Raw genomic sequence first — 21,208 nt, 5'->3', positions numbered from 1 at the left:
TAATCCGTTAAGTGGATATATTTGGAAATAGGGCTCTTAAGAAGATAACTAAAGTTAGATGAAATGATGCACAGTTATGATTCATACATATGCATTTATGGAAACACATAACTTTGTTTTTTAAAAATACTGCTCATTTATCTGGTTAAATGTTGGTTAAATTATCAAATATAATAAAGAAAATGTTTCTTTCTGGTACATAGTTTGGATAAGTTTTTTAGCATGCTCCATATAAATAACAATACTCTATAGCTAGTACTTGGAATAATACATCACTGATCTGTATAAGAGGTAATCTATCTATAGCATGAATAAAAGGGCTGTGAAATATTGCTTTAAATAAGATTAACCAGGTTGAATGACTTCCCTGGTATCATCATCAACCATATCAAACACAGTCATGATTTTTATTTTATTTTATTTTTTTTTAGCTTCCCTGCGACGCCCTGCCCCTTTGCTAGTCTGGGTGGGAGGCTAGTCTGGGTGGGAAGGCAGACCGTTGGAGAGTTCGGCGGGGCCGCGATTTTTATTACTTTTAGCATAAAATGTTAAATTCAAACTGCAAGTTTGTCAGATCTTAGTTTATCAATTTCACTTTATGGAACAGAGATTTGAATAGTCACAAAAGATATTTTAAAAGTACTTCATACTTTTGAATAATACTTTGGGAGATCATGAGACATAGCAGGAAATTTCTATGTTCAATAAATTTAAAACACAGAAAATTGCTACTACTAATTTTAGTAGAAAATTAAAAGCATAAGGTCACTGAGTACATGATGTAATCAGGTTCATGAGTTCATGGAAAAGAATTATTACCTCCTCAAATACATTCTGTGTAATGGTTTCAGAAACACAATTGAGTCTTGTATTTTTTGAAACAAAAGTCACAGCAACTATTATCTTTCACCATGCCTTTATTTTTAATGTTGAGTTTAATGTTTCTGGAAATACATGGGAACCACAGAGTTAAGAAATGAATAGTTTATAGCCAATTTTTTTTGCTTAAGAGGATAGTTATTGAGGCTAGCAAGAAGTATTAACATTTATAGAAGTTATGGAACATTTTAGGAGAGTTACCATTAAGTATCAGCACATTAGATCAATAATGCACATATTTTGCATTCATTACATATTCTAAACAAGGATATATTCTGTATCTCATCATCTTTAAGATGATTTGCAGAGGCAGGTCTTAGATGGAAATATGAGTGTACCCACACCATTTTCCTACTCTGGATATGTTAGCAAAGAACATTCTACTACTAAGAGAGTGAAACCATTTTAGAAATTTCAGATGAAAGTCTACCCAGGTATAAAATGTCATAACTAACTATTTGAGTGTTTGCTAGAAGAGGGTGCAAACAACTACCTCTAGCAAACACCCGGACAGTTAATTTTTCAGATAGCAGAAAGTGAAGAGGAAATAAAGAGCCTCTTGATAAGGGTGAAAGAAGAGAGTGAAAAAGCTGACTTAAAATTAAGCATTCAAAAAACCAAGGTCATGGCATCCAGTCCCATCACTCCATGGCAAGTAAAAGGGGAAAAACTACAAACAGTGACAGATTTTATTTTCTTGGGCTCTAAAATCACTGTGGGCAGTGACTGCAGCCATGAAATTAAAAGATGCTTACACCTTGGAAAGAAACCTATGACAAACCAAGATAGCATATTAAAATGCAGAGATATCACTTTGTTGATAAAGGTCCATATAGTCAAAGCTATGGTTTTTCCAGTAGTCATGTACAGATGTGAGAGTTGGACCATAAATAAGGCTGAGTCCCAAAGAATTGATGCTTTTGAACTGTGGTGCTGAAGAAGACTCTTGAGAGTCCCTTGGACTGCAAGGAGATCAAAACAGTCCACCCTAGAGGAAATCAACCCTGAATGTTCATTGGAAGGACTGATGCTGAAGCTGAAGCTCCAGGACTTTGGCCACCTGATGCAAAGAGCTGACTCACTGGAAAAGACTGTGATGCTGGGGAAGATTGAGGACAGGAGAAGGGGATGACAGAGGATGAGATGGTTGGATGGCATCACTGACTCAATGGACATGAGTTTGAGCAAACTCCAGGAGACAGTGAAGGACAGGGAAGCCTAGCATGTTGTGGTCCATGAATTCACAAAGAGTCAGACACACCTCAGTGAGTGAACAACAACAATTATTTGAAGTAACCGTTTTGCTTTGCCCCCAAACCCCTACCCACCGTGAGGGGTATTGTTTGGAGAGGAAAGGTGAGCTTTCTCAGTGCTGCTCCCTATATTCAGGATATCGCAGGGGGGTGTAGCAAAGGCTCAGGGAGAAATTACACTGATATTTTAACTACACTACAGTAGCAGCACAAATAATTTTTGAGAATCAACTTTCCATTGAATCTCTCACACTTCTCTATATCTTGTGAGTAGTCACTGACAATTTTTGTTCCAAAGTATCTTTTCAAAATGTTTATATAAAGCACAGCCTTGCGATATGGAGATGGTTTCTCCTTCCAGAAAGCAGATGGAATATTTGCTTGAAAATGAGTACAATGGGCTTCCCCAATGGCTCAGTGGTAAAGAATCCACCTGCTGATGCAGGAGACAGGGTTCAGTCCCTGAGTCGGGAAGATCCCTTGGAGAAGGAAATGGCAACTGACTCCAGTATTCTTGCCTGAGAAATTCCATGGACAGAGGAACCTGGGGGGCTATAGTCCACGGAGTTGCAAAGAGTGAGACATGAGTTAGCAACTAAACAACAACCATAATAATGTTTTCTCCTGGGTCAATGTTTGGACAGATTTTCTAGCAAACTCTTATAAATGAACAGGATTTCCTGAGCTCAAAATTCCTCAGCCATAATGCACAACACTTTGTATACAGCATCCTTCTAGCTCTATGTGCCAACTGTCCCTTTGGGATTTGAAGGACAATTGTAACTGCCATGAAATTGAAGCTCATACTGCCTGCTATGCTTTGAGTAAAGAAGTCTTCTGTTTCTGACCCAGGAGTCTTGTGTCTTCTACCACCAGGATTTATAAAACTGGAGGCAGATTAATTTCTTAGCATGGAAGTAGCATAAACATCCCAGATCCTTTACAGTTCCTTACACAGGTCAGAGAGCAGCTGAAACGTAGTACTAGGTGCGTGCGTACAGGCTAAGTTGCTTCAGTTGTGTCCAGCTCTTTGGCACCCTGTAGACTGCAGCCCATTAGGCTCCTCTGTTCATGGGATTTTCTAGGCAAGAGTACTGGAGTGGGTTGCCACGCCCTTCTTCAGGGGATCTTCCCAACTCAGGGGTTGAACCTGTTCACTTTGGTCTCCTGCACTGGTAGTTGGGTTCTTTATCACCAGTGCTACCTGGGAAGTACTATAGGGAGTAGCATTAATAGAAACAAATTAAAGAGTCTTTTTTACTCTACAAATCCCCTCCAATTTGCTATTTCAAGCTACAGAACGAACTTAAATATAAGTACAAGAGTATTTTAATGGGCCAACTATCCTGGTATAGTTTTGTTTGTATCTTTTTGATTTGGTTGTATTTCCTTTTTTACTTTTAATATTCTTTCCTTTTGTACTCTTATTTGTTGATAAATCTAGCCTAATGTTACCTGAGAGTTTAGTTTTTGTTTTGTTTTTGAATTTTTAAGAATCAAATTCTAATTGTATTGATCCTAAGTTTCCAATCAAGAGTGGGGAAAAGTTTCCAAACAGTAGAAGAGAAATTTTTCCAAACAATAGAAGAGAAAAATGAGAACAAATAATGCATCGTAAATCTAATGGAAGGCAGAAAGGGGAAAATGCAAGTTTAAAAATGTGTGCATAAAAATACAGGGAAAATAGCAGATGGAATAAAACAGTCAGATGTATCAGTAGTAACAACGTTCACATATTAGAAATGTTGCTATCCACATTTTTACTAAGTTTTTGCTTTGATCACATAGTGAAGACAAGTTGGTCATGGTGGAGTTATTTTTTTTTTTTTTTTAAGGAACTTAGGAATTTAAGAGGGAAGAAATTGAAGAGGAGGCAGAACTCCCTTAGCACTTATCAACAGTGTGAAAGAAAAGTCAATTACCCCTGACTTAGTAGAATATGGGAGGCTGGGACTATCTACCACTCCTTTTTACATCCTGAATGACATGACATATTTAAGCTGAGACAGGGGTAGGATTAGGAACGGTTTAGGATTAGGATTAGGGACAGGTGGCTCTGTGGTAAAGAATTTGCCTGCCGATGCAGAAGATGCGGGTTCAATCTCTGGGTGAGGAAAGTCCCATGGAGGAGGAAATGGCAACTCAATCCAGTATTCTTGCCTAGAAAATCCCATGGACAGAGGAGCTAGAGGACTACAGTCCATAGGGTCCCAAGGAGTCACACACGACTGAGTAATTGAGCATGCATGCACCCACACAGAAAGTATGGTACCAGTGCTCCCTGCACACACGCGGGCACAGATGCACACACACTGACATGTACCAGAGAGTCCGGAAATACAGAGCTGACTTAGTTAAGACAGTGAGGGAGCCAGGACAGTAAAGAGTTATGCTGTTTTCTGATACAGAAGAAATAACTGTTTGTTAAAGAGGGATCTTGCCCTTCTAAAACTCACCGACCAAGCTTTCCCCTTTTGCTAATCTGTGATAGTATTAATAAATGACACTCAAAACTGTTTTTCCTGTATATATAGCTGTGGATCCCTGGTGATGCCTTGGAAGCCATGATTTCCAGTGAGAAATCCCTGATACAAAGAGGGCAACTGTATTGGGTTTTAATGGTCAGGCTGCCCTTTTCAAAAGCCTTACCCCAGAGCATAACTATTTCAGGGACTTCTGGAGGAAACAGCAACTGTGTTCAGTGCTAAACTGACCCCAGGGAAGCGTCTCATTGCTAACCATTCATCCAAGTGGACACCCTTGGGACTGAAAGAGTCATCTTAGGTGAGCTCTTTGCAAATCAGTCTGATGTATTTTCTCATTTGACATCCAGGCTGTCAAACTTCACAATGGTGTCAGACAAGGTGAACAATCTTGTAACCTGTTAATTTGCTTGAAATAATGACAGCAATAATCTGATCAGGTTTGCCAGACTGTCTCCATTTGAAGTGGACAGTGGTTTGTCCTGTTAAGATTGTGACACATTAAGACAAGTGTGTGATTATTATATCCAGTTATATCCAGTTACTTGGGTAACTTGACACAGCCCACTGCTGTGAGAGTAACCCACACTTACCACCCTGTGCATCCATTTGCTATGATTGGCATATTTGTATGCTTGAACCTGTCTCCAGGTCCTTTATTTCCTTCTGGAACTATATCAATCACAAATTCCTTTAGCTGCTCTCAAGTGTATTTATCAATATGTTAACCCCTCTCTCAAGATATTCCAATAGGAGTTATTTATAGGCTATACTTGAACTCTCTAAGGAAGACAAACAAAGATGGATATATCAGTGTTGGAGAAGAGTTATATTTAGACTTTTTGATAAAGTAGGATTTAGATTTCTGTTTTTTTCTAGTACTCAAGGTAGTTTTCCTTCTAAATTCTTTATACATATCATGCAGTCCTTCTTGATATCCAAACTTGACTCAAAAGGACAATTTGAGAATATAAAACAGTAAAATAATTTCAATTTAGGCAAATCTATTTTAATAGTTGTTCAGATGCAAACTTGCTCAAATATCTGTTATGTCTATTGGTGACAATTTGGGAAATGCCATTTGAACTTTTCATGAAAGTATACTAAGAACAAATAGGTCAATAATTACACAGAAGTTGTCATGCATTTTTTTTTCTTCCAGTAGAGTCCTTTCCTCTGAAATCATATACAAAACTGTTTCAATTTAATCTGGGTTAGGGTTGGGATATTTTGGCTTTACTTGAACTAAAGCCAACCTAAATAAGCTGTTTTCAGTCTTATCTTTCCTTTTTCTCTTATTTATTTTTTTATGAGGAGACAGTATAGAACAGGTTCAGAACAGGTAAGAGAAAAACATTGGTAAAAGAAAATTAAATCTCATTGTTGTAACGTAATTTTAAGAAAGTCCTTATTAAAATAACTATGATCAAAATGTTTTCTAAAATTTACATTTCAAATATCTGGTCCAGATAAATACGATAAAGTATATTAACAGAATTTGTTGATCAAATTTAAAGAGGTTAGGTACATGCTGGTTTTTATGAGGCGTAAAGTAAAAGAATGGACATAAAACTGAAATATGCGAAAACAAAAATATGAAGAGGGATGATCTACGAAGTATAGAGAAGTTGGTGTTTTGTCACAGCTCAGGAAAATTCTGGGAGCAATCATTAAAAGGAAACCAATGATCATGTGTCAAATAAATGAGTCATATAAAGTAAATTTCATTTACATAATAGGTTATCCTTATCTATGCCTCGGCCTTTTTGCCCACTCTAGCTCTGGTGCATTCTTCACTCTCCACATTGAATTTGTCTTTCAGTTCATCTACCAAATCTGATCATATGTTTCACTAGCTCCCTGCATTTTAGTATTTTATGAATAAATGTTCAAACTCCTTTGTGTGGAATACAAATTCTTCATGATTTGGCCATTTACTGTACCTTCTTGCAACTCCTACCACCCAAGAACCACCTCTGCCATGCATTACTTGTGAAATTTACATTGATCTTTCAATAGCTAGCTTGGTCATCACTCATGCAAACTGCATCAGATTGTCACCTTCCATTTCTCCACTACAAGGTAGAGCTGGTCACTCCCACCCCTTGTGCAAAAATAGAGTAGGCACATGCCTTTATTAAGAGTCAGTACAATATAAATATATTGAGGCACAATTTTTAATTTCTATTTCTGATGTCCTTCAGTAGTCTGGGGCTTCCCTGGTGGCTCAGAGGTTAAGGCGTCTGCCTACAATGCGGGAGACGGGGGTTCAATCCCTGGGTCGGGAAGATCCCCTGAAGAAGGAAATGGTAACCCACTCCAGCATTCTTGCCTGGAGAATCCCACGGACAGAGAAGCCTGGTAGGCTACAGTCCAGGGGGTCGCAAAGAGTCGGACATGACTGAGTGACTTCACTTTCACTTCCAGTAGACTGGGAGCTCTGTAGAGCAGGGACAATGTTCCTATCCTATTGTTATCCCAAGAGAACATGTAAGGTGAGAAAGAAATATTTGTTGTGCTAAGTAATTAGTATTTTAAAATTATAAAGTGGCAATTTATTCTAAGTTAATCTACAGGCAAAAAATTCCCTATAAAATTCTGGCATGCATATATTTTAAAAATTGGCAAGACTTTTCAAAAATCTGTATTAAAACATAAAGGATCCAGAATAGATAAAAGATGTGTTGGAAGACAGCAAAATTGGGGGACTCATACTTTTTAGTTTTAAAATGTACTATAAAGCTGTAGTAATCAACATGATGAGGTTCTGAAGCAAGTATATAAATACAGAAAATACAGGAGAAAATCTTAGAAAATCTTAGTGACTTTAGACTTGGTGATGAGCTTTTAGATAGGAAACAGTACAACACATGAAAGAAAAAATTAAGGTAGATTTTAATAACACTTGTTTTAATTGAAGTATAATTGACATTATTTTCAGGTGTACAACAAAGTGATTTGATATTTTTATATATTACAGAATTATGACCCTATGAAGATTAGTTACTGTCTATCACCATACAAAATTATGACAATTTTATTCACTATATTCCCTATGCTGTGCATTATATCCTGTGACTGATTTTATAACTGGAAGTTTGTATTTCTTAATCCTCTCCACCAATTTTACCCACCCTCCTCTCCCTCCCCTCTGGCAATCACCAGTTTGTGTGCTGTATCTATGAATATGTTTTGTCATATTTATGTTTCCTTTATTATTCAGAATTCATATATAAGTGAAATCATAGAGCATTTATCTTTCTCTATTTCACTTAGCATAATGGCATATAGATTCATCCAGTTTTTGTAAATGAGAAGATTTAATTCTTTTTTGGCTGTGTAATATTCCACTATATATGTGTGTGTGTATACATATACACACACCTTGGATCTATCTATCTATATATATATATACACCAACACACACCCACACATCTATTTTTTCCTTCCTCTATCAGTGGACACTTAAGTTACCTCTATATTTTGGCTACTGTAAATAATGCTGCAATGAACATAGAGGTGCATATATCTTTTTGATTTAGTGCTTTTGTTGTCTTTGGACAAATACCAAGTAGTGGTTGTTGGATTGTATGGTATCTATACTTTTTATTTTTGTGATATCTCCATACTGTTTTCCACAGTGGCTGTGTCATCTGCAGTCCCACCAACCGTGTACAAGTGTTCTTTTTTTTTTCCAAATCCTCACCAACACTTGTTAACTGTCTTTTTGATAACAACCATTCTCATATTTATGAAATGGTATCTCATTGTGGTTTTAATTTTATTTCCCTGATGATTTAGTCATGATGAGTACTGTGCTTGTTGGCCATCTTTATGTCATTTTTGGAAAAACGTCTATTTAGGTCTTTCAAACATTTTTTAATGGGATTGTTTATTTTGATAATGAGTTGTATGAGTTCTTACATAATTTGGATATTAATCCCTTATCAGACACATCGTTTGAAAATATCTTTTTCCATTCAGTAGTTTGCCTTTTTGTTTTGTTTCCTTCATTATGAAAAAGCTTATGAAAAGTTGATAAAGATCATTTGTCTTCAGGGAAACACAAATAAAAATATAAAGAAATAACTTATTAAAATAACAAATACAAAAATCCACAAGTACCAATAGCTGGTTAGTATTTGCAGCACATGGAACTCTCATTCATTATGGGTAGGAATGTAAAGTGATTGATTCAGTTACTTCTGATTATAGTTCAACTATTGCTGACAAAGTCAACATGTCTTAATGTAGAACTGTGGTCCAACAATTGTGGTGTTAGGTGCTGACCTAATGTGTTAAAAAATTTCTGTCATACACAAAAGCCTTCATACTGATGATCACAGCGGGTTTATTATAATTCCCTCAAATTGCAAGCAATCAGAGCGACCTTCAGTATGTAAATTGATACACAAGCTATGGTACAGCCATAGAATGGAATATTATTCATCAATAAAAGAAATGTGTTGTCATTATTTCATCCCAAAACATGTACAAACCTTAAATGCATACTGCTAAGTTAAAGATTCAATAGCAGAGAGTCTTACTATATAATTTTCTCTTTCTGGATATCTTATTATTGGTATAATATATATCCTGGATCTATGAGCCTATCTTCAAAGTCTTTTATCTGTTTCCTCATGATTTACATCTCTGTACCCAATTCCTTCATGTGATTGAGATGTTTCTTGGACTTGGTCTGCTAAGTTAGTTGTAGAGGTTTAAAGGTTCTCACTCAATACATCCAAAACATTACTTAATTTGGAAGATTTTTATTTTATTTTAGCTCAGAAAAGATACTTTTTATTTTGGATTTAATTATTTTAACTTTTTCTTCTAATTATTTTTCCTTCTCCATTGTCATCCATTTTTGTCATTGTCATTCAGCTATTCTTTATAGCTGCTGGACAGGGACTGGTAAGCTGTGATAGATGAAATTTTGTCTGTTCTTTTTGGTTTGAAACACTGGTTTGACTGTTTGCAAATCATAAAAGTTGAGTGTCTCATCTATAGTAAAAATGCCGCCATCTATTTATTACATAGGTCTAGCCGACTGTCAGTTTCCTGCTGAGGCAAGGAACCATAGCCTTCCTATTCCGCCTTTCCTTATAGTATCTTTTCCTTAGGGGAAATGCAGTCTCTTCAGTAATAAGATTATCAGGTGTATACATGCAGGGCTGATGAAAACCCTCTCTGATAGCTATGAATATCTATGTAAAGATTTTTCCAGGATTCAGTAGTTATGGAAAATAACCTAGGACCTTTTTGTCTAGATTTTGCTCTACAATTAGTATCTTTTATTGAAGTATAGTTTATGTACAATATTATATTTTACAAGCTTACAAAACTATGTTCCACAATTTTAAAGGCTATATGCCACTTACAGTTATTAAAAATATATTCTTAAAGCTTACTTTATATATAATAATTTGTACTTCTTAATCTCCTACCTCTATGGCCTCTCTCTCCTTCCCAGTCCCCAATGGTAACCATTAGTTTGCTTTCCACATCTGTGAATTTGCTTTTGTCCTTGTACTCACTAGTTTGTTGTATTTTTTTAGATCCCACATATAAGTGGTATCATATAAGATTTGGCTTCCTCAATTTGACTTATTTCACTTAGTATGCTGCTGCTGCTGCTGCTAAGTCACTTCAGTTGTGTCCGACTCTGTGTGACCCCAGAGATGGCAGCCGACCAGGCTCCCACGTCCCTGGGATTCTCCAGGCAAGAACACTGGAGTGGGCTGCCATTGCCTTCTCCAATGCATGAAAGTGAAAAGTCAAAGTGAAGTCGCTCAGTCATGTCCAACTCTTAGTTATCCCATGGACTGCAGCCTACCAGGCTTCTCCATCCATGGGATTTTCCAGGCAAGAGTACCAGAGTGGGGTGCCATTGCCTTCTCTGTCACTTAGTATAATACCCCCAAGTCCATTATTATTGTTGTAAACGGTAAAATTTTATTATTTCTTATGGCTGAGTAGTATTATATAAACATATATATAGATGCAGATAGGGTATTTATATACATATATATATCACACGGGGCTATCTGATGGCTCAGTGTTAAAGAACCTGCCTACAATGCAGGAGATGCAAGAGATACAGGTTGGATCCCTGGGTTGGGAAGATCCCCTGCAGGAGGAAATGGCAACCTACTCAGTATTCTTGCCTGGAGAATCCCATGGACAGAGGAGCCTCACAGGCTACAGTGCATAGGGTTGCAAAGAGTTAGACATGACTAAAGGGACTTAGCATGCACACATGCATATATCTCGCATTCTCTTTATTCATTCATCTGTAAGAATATACATACCGACAATTGCCTTAAATATAAATGGACTAAATGCTTTGATCAGAAGACACAGAGTATCTGAATACCTAGAGAAACAAGACTTGTATAATTGCTGCCAACAAGACTCACTTCAGATCTAAAGACACACACATCCTCTGAAAGTGAGGGGATGGAAAAATGTATTTTACACAAGTGGAAATCAAAAGAAAACCAGAACAACAATTCTTATACCAGAAAAAAATACTTTAAAAATAAAGACTGTTACAAAAAACAAAGAAGGACACTATGTAATGATCAAATGATCAATCAAAGAACAAGATGTAACAATTGTAGAAATATATGCCCTCAACATAGGAGGACATAAATACACAGGCAAATATTAATGGACATAAAAAGAAATATCAACAGTAAACAGTAATAGTAAGGGATTTTAATACCTTATATATGTCAATGGACACATTATCCAGACATAAACTCTAATAAGGAAACATTGGCCTTAAATAAATACCTAGGAATAAACCTACCTATGGAGGCAGAAGGCCTACACTCAGAAAACTATACAATACTGATAAAAAAAATAAAAGATGACACAAACAGATGTTCTTGGATTGGAAGAATCAATATTGTGAAAATGACTACACTGACTAAAGAAATCTACATATGCAATGCAGTCCCTATCAAATTACCAATAATTGGTAAAATGGATCATTTAGTCCATTTACATTTTTCACAGAATTGGAACAAAAATTTATAATTTGTATGGAAACACAAAAGACCCCAAATAACCAAAGCAATCTTGAGAATGAAAAACAGAGCTGGAGTAATTGGATTCCCTCACTGCAGACTATACTATAAAGCAATAGAGATCAAAACAGTATGGTACTGGCACAAAAACAGAAATACAGATCAATAGAACAGGACAGAAAGTCTACAGATTAAACCCAGGCACCTACAGTCATCTAATCTATGACAAAGAGTCAAGAATACACAATGGAGCAAGACAATTGCTTCAATAAGTAATGCTGAGAAAAGTGAATAGCTACATATAAATGAATGAAATTAGAACCCTAATATCATAAACAAACTCAAAATGGATTAAAGAGCTAAATATAAGGCCAGATACTATAAAACTCATAGAAAACATAGGCAGAGTACTCTTTGACATAAATCTCAGTAAAAGCTTTGTCAATCCACCTCCTTGAGTAATGAAAATAATTACAAAAATAAACAAATGGGACCTAATTAAACTTAAAACCTTTTTCACAGCAAAGGAAACCATAATCAAAACAAAAAGACAACTCTCAGATTGGGAAAAAAATATGTGCAAACAAAGCAAGTGACATGGGATTAATCTCCAAAATAAACAAACAGCTCATGCAGCTCATTATTAAAAAAAAAAAAAAAATACAGCCAAATAAAAAAAACCAGGTGGATGATCTGAATAGACATTTCACTCAAGAAGATGTACAGATGGCCAAAAACACATAAAAAAAAAAGCTCAACATCAGTAATTACTAGAGAAACACAAATTAAAGCTACAATGAGGTATCACCTTAAATCAGTCAGAATGGCCATGATAAAAAATTTATAAACAATAAATGCTAGAGAGAGTGTGAATAAAAGGGAGCCCTCCTACACTGTTGTTGGGAATTTAAACAGGTACAGGCACTAAACAGAACAGTATGGAAGTTCCTTAAAAAACTAAAAACAGAGCTACCATATGATCCAGCAACCCCTCTCCTGGGCTATATCTAGAGAAAACCATAATTGGAAAAGATACATGCATCCCAATGTTCACTGCACTACTATTTACAATAGCCAGAACCTGGAAGTAATCAAAATGTCCATCAACAAAGGAATAAAGATGTGGTACATATATATACAATGGAATGTTACTGAGCCATAAAAATAACAAAATAATTCCATTTGGAGCAACAGGGATGGACCTAGAGACTGTTATACTTACTGCTATACTTAGTGAATTAAGTTGAACAGAGAAAGACAAATCTTATGTGATATCATATGTGGAAGCAAAAAAAAAAAAAAAGGTACAAATGAACTTAGTTACAAAGCAGATATAGAGTCAAAGATTTAGAAAACTAACATGGTTACCAAGGAGCTAAGGAGGGGAAGGATAAATTGAGAGATTTTCATTGACATACACAAACCACTCTATATAAAACCAATAACTAATAAGAACCTATTGTATGGCACTGGGAATTCTACTCAATACTCTGTAAAGGCTTATATGGGAAAAGAATCTAAAAAGAGTGGAGATATATATACACACAATTGATCCAGTTTGCTATACAGCAGAAACTAACACAACATTCTGGAGGAGGAAATGATAACCCACTCCAGTATTCTTGCTTGGAGAATTCCATGGACAGAGGAGCCTGGTGGGCTGGAGTCCATGGGGTTACAAAATCAGACATGAGTGAGCATGCATGCACAATGCAACATTGTAAATCAACCATGTGTGCTAAGTTGCTCAATCCTGTCCAACTGTTTGTGCCTCATGGACCATAACCTGTCATGGACTATGTCCATGGGGATTCTCCAGGCAAGAATACTGGAGTAGGTTGCCATGCCCTCCTCCAGGGGATCTTCTCAACCCAGGGATTGAATCCCACGATTCCCGTATTACAGGCAGATTCTTTACCGTCTGAGCCAGTTTAAAAAATAACACATTAGACCAGATGAACTTAATTGACATTTATAGAGCATTTCATCTGAAAGCAGAAGAATACATATTCTTTTCAGGTACACATGGAACCTTCTTCAGGATAGAAAACATGCTGGCCACAAGACAAGTCTCAGGAAATTTAAGAAAACTGAAATCATACGAAACATCTTTTCTGATCACAATGCTATGAGGCTGAAAATCAACTACAAGAAAAAACAACTTCAAAAAAAACAAACAAATAGAGGCTAAACAACATGTGCCTCTTCATGAGAGTGAAAGAGGAGAGTGAAAAAGTTGGCTTAAAGCTCAACATTCAGAAAACTAAGATCATGGCATCTGGTCCCATCATTTCATAGGAAATAGATGAGGAAATAGTGTCAGACTTTATTTTTGGGGCTCCAAAATCACTGCAGATGGTGATTGCAGCCATGAAATTAAAAGACGCTTACTCCTTGGAAGGAAAGTTATGACCAACCTAGATAGCATATTCAAAAGCAGAGACGTTACTTTGCCAACAAATCCGTCTAGTCAAGGCTATGGTTTTTCCAGTGGTCATGTATGGATGTGAGAGTTGGACTGTGAAGAAAGCTGAGCGCCGAAGAATTGATGCTTTTGAACTGTGGTGTTGGAGAAGACTCTTGAGAGTCCCATGGACTGTAAGGAGATCCAACCAGTCCATTCTGAAGGAGATCAGCCCTGGGATTTCTTTGAAAGGAATGATGCTAAAGCTGAAACTCCAGTACTTTGGCCACCTCATGCAAAGAGTTGACTCATTGGAAAAGACTCTGATGCTGGGAGGAATTGGGGGCAGGAGGAGAAGGGGACGACGGAGGATGAGATGGCTGGTTGGCATCGCTGACTCGATGGATGTGATTCTGAGTGAACTCCGGGAGTTGGTGATGGACAGGGAGGCCTGGTGTGCTGCGATTCATGGGGTTGCAAAGAGTCAGACAGGACTGAGTGACTGAACTGAACTGAAACAATATGTAATCAACATGTAACCAATGGATCATTGAAGAAATGAAAGAGAAAAAATATAGAGACAAGAGTCTTTCATTTGTAGAGACAAATGAAAATGAAAACAGGGTTATCCAAAATTTATGGGACACAGCAAAAGCAGTTCTACAACGGAAGTTAATAGCATTATAATTTTACCTTAGAAAAATGTGATATAAGGAAGAAAAATCTCAGATGAACTACTTCAGTTTACACCTCAAGCAATTACAGAAAAAAAGAGTAAACAAAACCCAAAATTAGCAGAAGGAAAGAAATCATAAAGGTCAATGCAGAAATAAATGGAGATAAAGAAAACAATAGAAAGGATCAGTGAAACTAAAAACTGGTTCTTTGAAAAGATCAATTTGATAAGCTTTTAGCCAGACTCATCAAGGAAAAAATGAAGACGTCTCAAGTCAATAAAATTAGAAACGAAAAAGGAGAAGCTACAACAGACATCACAGAAACACAAAAGATCACAAAAGCAGACTACAAAAAAACATATATCCCAATAAAATAGATGACCTAGAAGACAATGGAAAATTTCTCAGAAATGTACAATCTTCCACAATTGAACCAGGAAGAAACAGAGAAAATGAACCACCAAATTACCAGCAATAAAATTAAATCCTTTATTTGAAAACTCCCAATAAACCAAAGTCCAGGACTAGGTGGCTTCACAGGTGAATCTGATCAGATACTTAAGAGTTAAAACCTATCCTTCTGAAACTCTTGCAAAATAGCAGAGGAAGGAACACTTCTGAACACACCACCCTGATACCAAAACCAAAGATATCACAAATAAGAGTACAGAAAAATATCACTGATGAACGTAGACCCTAAAATCCTCAACAAAATATTAGCAGTCTGAATCCAACAATACATTAAAAGGATCATAGACCATGATCCAGTGGCATTTATTCCAGGGACACAAGGATTTTCGATTTTCACAAATCTATCAATCTACCAAATTAACTAACAGAAGACTAAAAACCATATGATCATACAGTTACAGATACATATATATGGAATCTAGAGAAGTAGTAATAGCAACCCACTCCAGTACTCTTGCCTGCAAAATCCCATGGATGGAGGAGCCTGGTAGACTGCAGTCCATGAGATCGCTAAGAGTCAGACATGACTGAGTGACTTCACTTTCACTTTTCACTTTCATGCATTGGAGAAGGAAATGGCAACCCACTCCAGAGTTCTTGCCTAGAGAATCCCAGGGACGGGGAAGCCTGGTGGGCTGCCGTCTATGGGGTCACAGAGAGTCAGAAACGACTGAAGCGACTTAGCAGCAGCAGCAGCAGAGAAGTAGTACTAATGATCCTATTTTCAAGCAAGTAATGGAGATGCAGACGTAGAGAATGGACTTGTGGACACAGCAGGGGAAGGAGATGGTAGGACAAACTGAGAAAGTAGCACTGACATATAAGATAGATAGCTAGTGGGAAACTGCTATATAACACAGGGAGCCCAGCCTGGCACTTTATGATAACTTAGAGTAGTGGGACAGGAGAGAGGTGGGAGGCTTTTGAGGGAGGGGATATACACACACACACACATGTACATATATGCTGCTGCTGCTTCTAAGTCGCTTCAGTCGTGTCCGACTCTGTGCGACCCCATAGATGGCAGCCTACCAGGCTCCCCTGTCCCTGGGATTCTCCAGGCAAGAACACTGGAGTGGGTTGCCATTTCCTTCTCCAATGCATGAAAGTGAAAAGTGCAAGTGAAGTCGCTCAGTCCTGTCCGACTCCTAGCGACCCCATGGACTGTAGCCTAGTAGGCTCCTCCGTCCTTGGGATTTGCCAGGCAAGAGTACTGAAGTGGGTTGCCATTGCCTTCTCCTATGTGTGTGTGTGTGTGTATGTGTGTGTGTGTGTGTATATGTATATATAAAATCATGGCCAGTTCTCATTGTTGTGCAGCAGAAACCAATACAACACTGAAAACAATTACCCTCCAATTAAAACATAAATTAAAAAACCCATATGATCATCTCAACAGACACAGAAAAAGCTTTTGTCAAATGACACATTATACTAAAAAGTATTTACTTTGGTAATGTCTTTTATGAGATGCAATGCACATAACCTCTTAAATTGTTCAATTCAGTGTTTTTTAGCATATTCACAAAGTTTGTCATCATTATCCTGATCATTTATGGAACACATTCATCATCTCGAAACATAAACCTCATACACTTTAACTATCCCCTCTCTGCTAATCACCCATACCAGCAGTCCTAGGCAATCACTGTTCTGCTTTCTGTCTCCATAGATTAGCCCATTATTACACTCTGTTGGATTTAACTTGCTAATATTGTTTTGAGCACTTCTGCATCTGTATTCATAATAGATAACTATTATGTAGTGTTATTTTTTATTATGTCTTCATCTGTTTTGATATCTGGGCAATACTGGTCTTATCAAAAGAATATTGGCCATATAAAATTAATTTTTCAAATGTTTGGCAAACATTCAACTGTGAGACCATATCAGCCTGGACTTTTTGTTGGTGGTGGTGAAAGTTTTTTGTTCCTAATTAAAACCTTTATTATATGACTATTCAGATTCTGTATTTTTTTTTCTGAATTCAGCTTTGTTAGTTTTCGTTTTTCCAGGAATTTGTACATTTAAACCAAGTTTTTTATTTTCATATAGTTTTCATTGTCCCTTTTAGTAGAGTCAAAAGGAGTATCTGCTCTTTTCTCTGTCTTTGCATTGAATCTTTGCTTATTTTCTCTGTCAACATAATGAAATCTTTGCCATTTTGTTGATCTCTTCAAATGACCATTTTTGGTTTTATTTATTTTCATATTGTTCTTCTATTTTCTATTTCATTAATTCTGCTCTAATCTTTTTATTTTCTTTTGGACATAGGCTTCACTTTTTAAAATTAATTTTTTAATTGAAGGGTTATTGATCTCTTAATGTAGACCTTTCTAGCTATAAAAATTCCTTAAGCATTATTTTTACTGAAATTCATAAGTTTTGGCATGTTGTGTCTTTATTTCATTAAAAGTAATTTATAGTTTCTCATTTCTTTTTTGGCATGTTATTTAGGAATGTGCTATTTTAATTTTCACATATTTATGAGTTTCCTCCATTTCTTTCTATTATTGACAAATTTTATTCCACTTTGGTTACAAGATCATAAACCTTTATTTTTTTGGAACTAAATACATATTAATAGAAAACAAAATACAAAAAATTTCTCTTCAGGAAACAGAAATTTTTAATCCTTTTCCAACAAATCAGAAGTTGCTTCATCCTCAGAGTGCAGTTTTTGATGCGTGTGTTCATACTTAAGATATGTTTCACAGACTGTTCATTAAACTGCTATTGGAAAGCAGGAGGTAGAAGGGACCATTTCAGGAGAAAAAGACATTGGAAAAGCCACACCTCAGAATTATCTGGAAATTCAACACTTTCTATCTTACCACTTTTCACTTCCAATTATTTTCATTTCTTTACCACAATCTGCCCTTTCAGGGGATAGAACTGTTAATAGAGGTGCAATCCCCAAAATAATCTTTCTTTCCCACCATGCATGCAAGAGCCAAAAACTTTCTCCGTGAAATCCACACACCCATTTCTAGAAACATCAGCTGGAATGATCTGTCACCCAGAAATTTCTCCTTTCTCCCAATAGACTGAGCAACCAAGTTCTCTGAATCCCCTGAACCTCAAATTTCCAAGTATCATAGCCAGTGCCAGGAGAAAAACCTGAAAGATGAGAGCAGAGAAGGCTCTCTGCCAGTGCTGGGTTTCCTCTTCTTCACAATAAAGAATCCTAGTTCTCTGCAATCACAGAAAAGGAAAGACATTTGCCAGCATGACCCTGCCCCATTTCCTAATTCCCACCCCCGTATTCTTACCCTGATAGAGTCCCTTCCACTCAGTGACCCTGAAGCATTGCTCCTATGGAGGGCACCCAGCAAACATCCTCCTGCCCAGTGCAGCCCCAGTGAAGGAAGGTCGCCTTGGCTCCAGAGACTGGAAAGAGCCACAGGAGGACACAGAACTATTTCTGTGTTTCAAGATTTCATGTTCATTCCCATCACCACCCTTCCTCTCCCTGTCTTTCCACACTGGAGAAAGACTGAGAAGAGGGTGGTGGGCTCGGGACATCTGTGGGTCTTTCACAGTCAGGCAGTGATTTCATCCTAAGGCTTGCGGTCTTGTGCCCTTTGCACGCACCAACTCATTACATCAAATATACAAATCGAGGTTCCTCATTTTCTTGTGTGATTCCGGTCACCAGCAGGAGGTTGCAGGCCATGAACTGCACGCTCAGCACATTGCTCATCTGGTGGGTGTAGACGCCCAGGAGCTCTCTGGATGAGCCGTCTGCGGGCGTGCGGCTGTGCGTGCCCTTGATGTCCCAGACACGCACTGAGTTGTCCATGGACGCTGACGCGATTAGGCTGCTGTCCGGGCTGAAGGTGAGGCTGGTGATGTTGTCCGTGTGGCCCTGCAGCTCTTTGCAGAGGGTCCCGGAGGCCAGGTCCCAACAGCTTCAGCTGCTGGTCCTCGCCTGCGGACACCAGGTACTTACCGTTGGAGGAAAAGGCCAGGGAGTGCAAGGGGCTGCGGTGGCCGATGGAGAGCCTCACCGAGTTCCCCTGCTGGGTGCTCCACAGCCGCACCGTCTTGTCGGTCGAGCCCGTGGCTAAGTAATTTGAATTGGGGTGGAACTTGACGCAGTCCACGTCCGCCAGGTGTCCAGCATAGATTCGCAGAGGATAAGTCCGATCAAATGACCAGAGGTGGGCCGTGCAGTCGTGGCACCCGCTGGCGAAGTACAGGCTGTGCGGGCTGATGTCCAGGTCCCACAAGGGGCAGGTGTGGCCCTGGTACTGCACAATGTTGGTGAAGCCGCCCAGGTCCCAATACCTGATGGATGTGTCTTCAGAGCAGGAGAGCAGCGCGGAGCTGTCCAGAAGGAACCTGGTGCCGTACACCGGCCCGCAGTGTCCCCGCAGGACTTTCATCTCCAGAACTTCGCTGTCGTCCTCTTCCTCCTGCAGGACATCACGAGCCAAGTGGATGTGAGATGCGTCGACTTGAGGCGGTTGGGATTTTAACTTCTTGGAACACGCACTCCACAGTTTTATACAGGAGTTGTCAAAGCCGGTGGCAAGCAGCCTGCTGTCCGGGGAGACCTCCGCCGTGTTCAGCAGCTGCTTCGTGTTGTAGAAAGCGTAGAAGCAGATGGTGGTGAGGGACTGGGGGCTGTCCCAGATGCGCTTGATGCTCTCCCGCAGGGCCTCCAGCGCCTCCTTGTTCCGCAGGACAGGTTTTGGCACATCAGCGGGCTTTAGGCCGCTGCCTTCGCCGCTGGAGGAGCCACCGCTGGCGTAGAGCTGGTAGTCCATCCTCTTGGCGGGCCGCAAACCGGCACGATGTGCCAGGCGACGACTCTGCCCAGCACAGTGTCGTCTCTCTGGGGGCAGCGGCGAAAGGAATAGCAGCTTGTCTTCCGGTCGACAGACCACGTACTTGTTGTCCAGGAAGCCCTGCAGCCGGAAGTTACACGTAAACAGGATATCCTTACTGGTCTGCGTGGTCCGCAGCTGCTCGATGACGTCATCGGCACTGGCCTCCTCACTTGACGGCTCTGCCAGGTGTCAGAGTCGGTGAGAAAATTCCACAGCCTTCCTATTGTACTTCATATTGCTGGGGCTCTCCCTCGCAAGAGGGTGCAGACACTGTGAAGGCACAACCAGATTCTGACTGGGCTGCGAGGCTGGCTGCCATCTCCTGGGCTTTCTGCAACCAGCGCTGACCTTGCTTCAGCTGGCAGGGCACATCCTAGTACTGCCGACGTTTGAGGTAACAGGACGTGGCCGTCTGGATCTGCTCCGTGAGCACTTGTGTCATGACTGAACATCCCAGGCGGCCCCTGCTTTCCCCACTGCTGCTGCCGCTGCCAGGGTTTCACAATGCCCAGTGCCCATCAGCCCCCTCAGGGTCTTCGGGACAGCTGAGAGATGAGTGACTGAGGTGACTAGCTGACTCAGAGCCACTTCGGGCTGAGCCAGGCCCTCATAAACATTTATAGTCTTTCAATTCTGTTAAATATATTAAATTTTGTTCTATGGCCTATCCTGGAGAATTCTCTTTGTGCACTTGAGAAGAGTATATATTCTACTCTTTTAAGTGTTCTATAGAGCTCTGTTAGGTCAATTTAGTTTACAGCGCGTTCAAGCCTCCTATTTCCTATTTATCTTCTTACTATGATGTTTTTCTATATCTTTGTGTTTATCCTACTTAGAGTCCTTTAGGCTTCATGGATGTGTGGATTAAAATTTTTCATCAGGTTTAGACGTTTCAATTATCATTTCTTTAAATATTTTTTTCCTCTTTTTCTCTTTGTTGTCTTTTGTTACAGTCTTTGTTTTAAGGAAAATCTGTTTTGTTTGATATGAGTATTGCTACCCTAACTTTCCATTTCCATGGAATGTATTTTTCCACCCCATCATTTTCACACTTTTTATTTGTGTCTTTAAATCGTTTGAGTCATGTGTAGGCAGCATTTAGATAGGTCTTCTTTTTCTGCCCATTCAGCTACCCTGTGTCTTTTGATTGGAGCATTTAGTCTATTTAC

At 38.8% G+C, this 21,208-nt stretch overlaps 1 pseudogene; it reads right to left on the bottom strand.

Annotated features, from left to right (window-relative positions):
* Nucleotides 1–14,864: 14,864 nt before the first annotated feature.
* LOC133234106 (TAF5-like RNA polymerase II p300/CBP-associated factor-associated factor 65 kDa subunit 5L) lies at nucleotides 14,865–20,481 on the bottom strand (annotated as a pseudogene).
* Between the last annotated feature and the right edge of the window lie 727 nt (nucleotides 20,482–21,208).

This window comes from Bos javanicus, chromosome 21 (genome assembly GCF_032452875.1).
Source record: "Bos javanicus breed banteng chromosome 21, ARS-OSU_banteng_1.0, whole genome shotgun sequence".
NCBI classification, from domain to species: Eukaryota; Metazoa; Chordata; class Mammalia; order Artiodactyla; family Bovidae; genus Bos; species Bos javanicus.
Note: the sequence above shows the minus strand (reverse complement) of the source record. Positions and strands in the feature narration are given on the sequence as shown.